At 35.1% G+C, this 6,557-nt stretch overlaps 1 long non-coding RNA gene across 1 annotated transcript; it reads right to left on the minus strand.

Moving 5' to 3' along the window:
- Positions 1-1,434: 1,434 nt before the first annotated feature.
- On the minus strand, positions 1,435-4,988 carry LOC105680905. The gene is made up of 5 exons (XR_004461904.1): positions 4,788-4,988; positions 3,959-4,003; positions 3,566-3,633; positions 3,054-3,181; positions 1,435-1,623 (listed from the first exon to the last, which is right to left on the minus strand). It is a non-coding gene; the product is annotated as an uncharacterized LOC105680905 (long non-coding RNA).
- Positions 4,989-6,557: the final 1,569 nt, after the last annotated feature.

A 6,557-nucleotide genomic window follows, 5' to 3' on the forward strand; every position in this document is an offset into this window, starting at 1 on the left:
GGTGTGTTGAGATTTGTATAATTTTCTGTGCTGGACTGGGTTAAGTGCGTAGTAGAGATACTTGTCTGTGGCTGGGTTAAGTGCGTAGTAGAGATACTTGTATGTGGGTATCAGTGCGTGGAGGTATGTGTGTGGGCGGTGTCTCGAAAGCAGATCAATGTAAACTGTTCAGTCGGTTAACAGTCGGAAGTGCTAGAAGGAAGTGCTGAGACGCGTGCAAGTGTGTATCGATGAATATATAAGAAATCCTCCATAAAATAAATATATTACTACTCTAATGTTAATCCTCAGTATAAATTTAGTGTTCCTATAACATTATTTCGGCTTCAAAGATCGACAGTTCTCAACATTAGTACAAAAATCTGAGCAAACCAATAATCAGATTACCCACTACTAAATCTATCAACATTCTATTCCTCAGAAGTTCTCCCAGAAAATTTTAAGTACGCGCATCGTATCTTTTTAAAACCTATCACATCATTGACCGCGTCTCGCCGCTAACAGAATCTCCAGTACCACTATTCGCCAATTATCACTAGCCCTTTTATTGTCATAACTTGAAAGCGTATAAGTGCCAGAAAGAATATCTCCACGTCCCGTAACCGGAGGCTTTTCATTTTCCAGAATTGTTGAATTTCGCGTTTTACGCCTGGAAAAGGAGCGAGAGTACACGTACGCGAGCCCACTACGATTAATCATTCTGTTTTTCGATGCTGCCTCTCCCGACTTCGAGCTATCTCGTTTTTTTTCATTTTCGGCCAGTTATCATGGAGGAGTCGGGGGTAATTGTTCGCTCACAGTATGAATAACAAGGGCGTCAAAAGCTGGACGAGCCAGCAGATTCGTTAGGCAAGTATTTAACGAAAAATGACGCGGCGTTTCCCCGAGCTGTCTCCACCCATTCTCGTCCGGTTAGTTTGTGTTTTAACTCGTTACGTCCATCCCTTTCATCGATCAAAAAAAGAACTACTACTACTACTACTACTACAAATACTAAAAGCGAGCATAATGACAAAGTAGTAACAAGAATGACTTCCCGTGCTCTGGATAGTCCAGAGGATGGGGAGTCATTGGTAGTTACCTTCTTCTATGGCAGTTTGCCGGGCCTCTTCGGCTCGTAACCTCTTCTTTCTTCGGGCGCAATGCCCGCTGAAACTTACATCTAAGCTCGAGACTTTCTAAATAGCAAACCAAAAAATAAAGTACAAAGATGAAATAAAAAGATAAATCGCGGAAGCTGATCCAAGTGCACATAAATGAACAACGATCATATAGCGATCGCTGTCCGTTCGCATCTGCATGCTCGAGCAATATTAACGTTCGTTTCGAAAACCACTCGCGATCACGACAGCGAAATTAAATAAATCGACGGGCAAAGCCAGAGACTACTCGCGATCACAACCGCGAAATTAAATAAATCGACGAGCAAAGCCAGACGCGATGACACGTTCCATTCGTGTCAGCTTTACCGTCGATTATTCGAATGAAATTCCCTGAAGCAGGTTGGTCACTCGAAAACGCGTCTACCCGATCAGAGGTTCACCTCCACGGTTCTCACACATATCACCAGGGCGCAAGAGCCTCCACTAGAGAGAACGTCCCGAGATGCCTCCAACACCCGAGCTTAACACGCAACATGTACACTCTAATTTACGTACCATTTTCCTGAAATCGACTGACGAAGGCTAGTGACCATTGCGCAAAAAGTGATAAAACACATCTAAAGAAATTATATCGTTAAAATAAATATAAGTAAACTTGGAATTATAATTGTAATTTACAGCAATATTAACAGCGTGGTTACGCTTAATCGTGTAGCTACGTCTCCACATTTTTCGTATCTTAAGTTGTAGCGAATGAGAAAAACGACGCAATTCCACAGCCTAACCACACACACACACACACAATGTGGAAAATATGTCGTGCACGATACTCTAACACATGGTCAGCAGCTGAGAAATTTTTGCATTAATTATAGTCATCGTGCCCAATGTCTTTTTCCCATTCAAGTAACACCTGAGCACGTGAATGACATCCTGACAATGGGCACGGCAATTGTTAAATCTGAAAATCCTAATCTAAAAGCATGATTAGTTTGTCTCATTTGTATTTAACGGACTAACGTTCTTTGATTTTACATTTTATTACTTCGTTTTGGATTATAATAACTCTGCTTTATTAATTTAATAAATTACTGAAATTTTAATATTATCAAAAATGTAGCATTAATTGAAAAAAGACTAAGACTCGATGAAATAGAATAATTGTCTCTAAATGCATTACCAAGATAGAAATAATCTTCGGCAATCTCTTCGTCAAAGCACATTTCCAAAAATGCAGAAACAGTGTTCAAAATTATTGCTTTGTTTCAAAAATCTGCCTGTCGCGAAGTTTCTTCTTGCACATAAAATTTCACACATTCTTGCACGGAAAAGAAATGAATTTTAATTCATATTTTAAATTCTACTTACGTTTATAGTATCTGAAGTCAAACAAAAGAATGTGATATATTATAATTAATATTGTCACAAAATGAATGTATCGTGTATTGCACGTATCGTCATTATCATTGAGTAAAAATTGCATCTTTCATTCCAACGAAATCGGAGGGCATCCGATTTTTCCTTCGGTACCTCTTATTTATACTAAAATTCATTGCTTAAGATTAAGTGTATTTATGTCACACAAGTATATTCGTCTAGATATTTGCCTTTTGCAAATATTTATACCGAATACTATTATACATATTTGTCAGTACCACGAATATATTCTCAAATTTATATGTTTAAACTAATTATTAAAAAATTAATGATTATCATCGCGATGTGCAAGAAGACCTATCCTGAACTAATAAATAAAGATATGAAAAAAATGTTACTACTCGTGGGTATAAAAAATACCCGCGGTCACTATGCTCGCAAAAAATTCTACATAATACAACCAGTCACCCGTGCCAATTCGGACCTTTCATCCTACGACATGATTGAGTGACCGGAGGAACAAAAATGCATGCGACTCGCCATTAGAAGGGAACAAAAACGCATGCGACTCACCATTAGAAGCGGAGAAGCGGAAAACGTTCCCATCGACACTGCATTATCTCAGCAAATATCATTTCAAAGACTAACATCAGGCAGGAACTGTCGAAAATCCAATGGTGGAAATGGAGGTTATGAAAAATCTGTTACAAAACAAAACACAATAAGTGATCGCTGATTATTTGGAATGTTGGAGATTGTGAAAAATGGAAATTTATTACACTCGTAACTTTAGTAATAATAAAGATTGAAATTCTAATAAACATCCATAAGTGTAAAAACTGAAATTCTAATATAAAAGTTTAAAATCCAGAAATAGAAAATCTAACGATTTTTTAAATATATTAGTCATTTGTTTTATAATTTGGTATTAAGACTTTAATACTTTTTTTATTTTAATAGAAGAATAATCTTAGGAAACCCTAATCTATGAAATTTTCAATCAAATTGTATTTCTTAATCAATAGTATTCAAAGCAAAATATGCAGAATACACATAATTCAAGTAAGATATGTAAAGTTACTTACATTCTTGGCTTTTGAGCCACCGTTGGAGCATTCCCAAAGAAGACAAAGAAGTTCAAGCTGTGATATGTCTATAACAAAACAGAAAATATCATTAATATTATTAATACACAATAATAAGCATGGGAATTTAACAACAATAAAGACTAAACTCTAATAAATATATAAATTGAAACTCTAATATAAAAGTTTGAGAATAAAACATTCACTGATTTTTGATACGTATCAGACAGTTTTATTGTACCTTAATGTTAAAATTTTAAGACTTTATTTCAATTAAAAAGGACATTTACAGCTTTCTAAATTATCAATCGTTTTATTGTATAATTAACAATATTTCAAAAAAAAAATATAATAAATAGAACAAATTGAAATACAATATGTAAAACTACTTACATTCTTGAGCTCCTGCAGAGGCTTTGTCTTCTTGATGCACTGACTCTAGTATCGAAAAAGAATGTTCAAAAGAATATAAAATAAGACCACATTACCACGACCGCAAAAATTATAACCGGCGAACAAGAGCTCTAATGTCGCGTAGAAAATTATTTGATAAAATTTTACTACTTTCGCGTGTGATTATTTAATTGGATTTAATCAAAACGACCGTGATTGGAAAATATTGAAAAATACTTTTGCGGAGCAAACACTGACTCTACAAACCGCATTGCACGCGGTCACAAATATTCCCTAAAAATAGAGTTGTTTATGGGTGGTGTGGGGTGGGATGGGATGGGGAGTAGAAAAGAAGCGAAATATAGTTTCGATGTTTTTCTTCTTTTCTCTATCAAACGTTTATTTAGAAAATAGTGCTACTTTTCTTTTACGTATGAAAAATATTAATTTAAAATTACAAGATATTTCTAGATATCGAATAAATGTTTGCGAATACCATGAATGCAATGTAAGAATGTAATGCATTTGCAAGAATTATACTATGAATGTTCGTTACTAGAATATGAGATATACACTCCACTAATACACTAGAATACAGTTGAAAATATTTGCAAGATTTCGAAAGTTCACAACTAAATATACTTAAATAATACTACAGAAACGCATGCGAAATCTTGTTTTGAAGTACTTGAGTTTACTTGCGCGTCACCTCTATCAAAAAAAATATATGTTACGAAGTTAAAAAATATAGTAATGAATAATGCGAAAAACACACTAATGAAAGTAATAAAGAACCGACGCCACCAATAGGTTATAATACGTTACAAACCTGACGCAACGCTATCCACGTTATCGGTACGAAATGAGACGACTAAATGACTCCTTGTACCTTAGTTTCGCATAGCAACTTCCAAAGTGGCGAGGGAAGCGGGGACACAAGAGCCGGTGGCACAAGCAGCTACGCAGTTAACGATTACACGTTACTAGATAAAGAAATGTATATATCAACAAAAACATTCCTATTCTACGAAGCACATTCTTTCGAATTACGCAGCAGGAATCTTTCGAATTGCGCAGCACAATTCTTTCTCTACACAGATATTTACAAACATCGTACAATAATTCGTAGCCTTACTGGCAACATCACAGACACATTTGTCTAACTTATTACCTTAGTTACCTTACTTTATAATCTTAATTTCGTTAAACAAAGCAAGATTGAAACAACAGCATGGAGAAAGTGAAAAATTACTTAAAATTACTGTTCCGCAATGACCCAGTATGCAGATGAAGTCTTAAGCGCTTTTTGAGTGCGTATTCGCTTTTAATACTAATATAAAAATAATAAAAGAGAAACGATATTTATTCCTAAGTGCAAAATGTAGTAAGAGAATAATTTTTTCACGGTTGAAAATTTGAAGTCCATTGATATTTTCTCTATATCATTTTTATTATCACGACGTAGTACCTGAAGTTTTGACCGATCTAATGATTTTTATTCTTAGAAATATCTTGAATACGGAGAATTAAGAAATGTATAGTGAAGAATGTAAATAATGAAAATAAATTATAGCGGAGGAATCAACGAAGGAAAGCTATTTTGCTAATTATTATACGAATGAATATTTAAAATGTCGCGCAACGACTACTAAACTATTTGATAAACACTAACCTTACCAGGGCTAACCAAATGACTGGTTCAAGGATCTAATTTAAAATTGTACATTTATCGTTATTTCTTTTGTTCATCTAGCATTATGTGAATTCTTATATTCTCCGATTAATTGATTTCTCAACTTTTAAAACCAGTTATGTGACCGGGCCTGATGAGATTAGTGTCAAAAGCCAGCCTGAAATTTTCTTCAATTTCTGATCTTCGGCTGATTTTCAGTATTTTGCCTCCGACTTTTCACCAGCAATTAGATTTGACAAACGAAATGCAATGTAAGACTTGCCAACGTTTACGAAATGCAATGTAAGACTTGACGAAATGCAATGTAAGACTTGCCAACGTTTAGGCCATGTGGTTTCTAACTGCAACAGACTGCCGCAGCATTAAATTCGACGATAAATTATGATCCAAATGAACGTATTGACCCAGATTTCTGTACCAAAGAAAGTGAGGATAACACAAATCAACCTTGTTGCGTGGCTTGTAAAAATTCTGATCATCCTGTTCATATCAAGATTACTCTCAACGCTTATTGTTAGTGCTAAAAAGGCGATGACAAAGGAGAATTTGGAATATTAACGAAGAGCGAAACAAATAAACAACAACAAGTAACAAGAAACAAGTAACTCAAAAATTACTTGCAGTAAAATTCCATCGAATAGTAAACTAGATAATTGTCCTAACCTCTGTATTCCCTTATTTCATCGCGATATATCTGATGGCTAAATATGAAAAGAGATTCCGCGAATCGAAACGCGCCTTAACTGACGCGACGATATTAGCGTATATAGGGATATTAGCGGTAGCGTTCGACTTTGCTGTCGTATTTCTCCTTGTCATTATGAACAAACAGCACACTGAGGAACGTGTAATGTAAGATATTTACGCGTTACGGGAAATGCATAAGCGATAATGAGCTTTGTAGAA

Source organism: Bombus impatiens, unplaced genomic scaffold (genome assembly GCF_000188095.3).
Source record: "Bombus impatiens unplaced genomic scaffold, BIMP_2.2 scf_0425, whole genome shotgun sequence".
Taxonomy (NCBI): domain Eukaryota; kingdom Metazoa; phylum Arthropoda; class Insecta; order Hymenoptera; family Apidae; genus Bombus; species Bombus impatiens.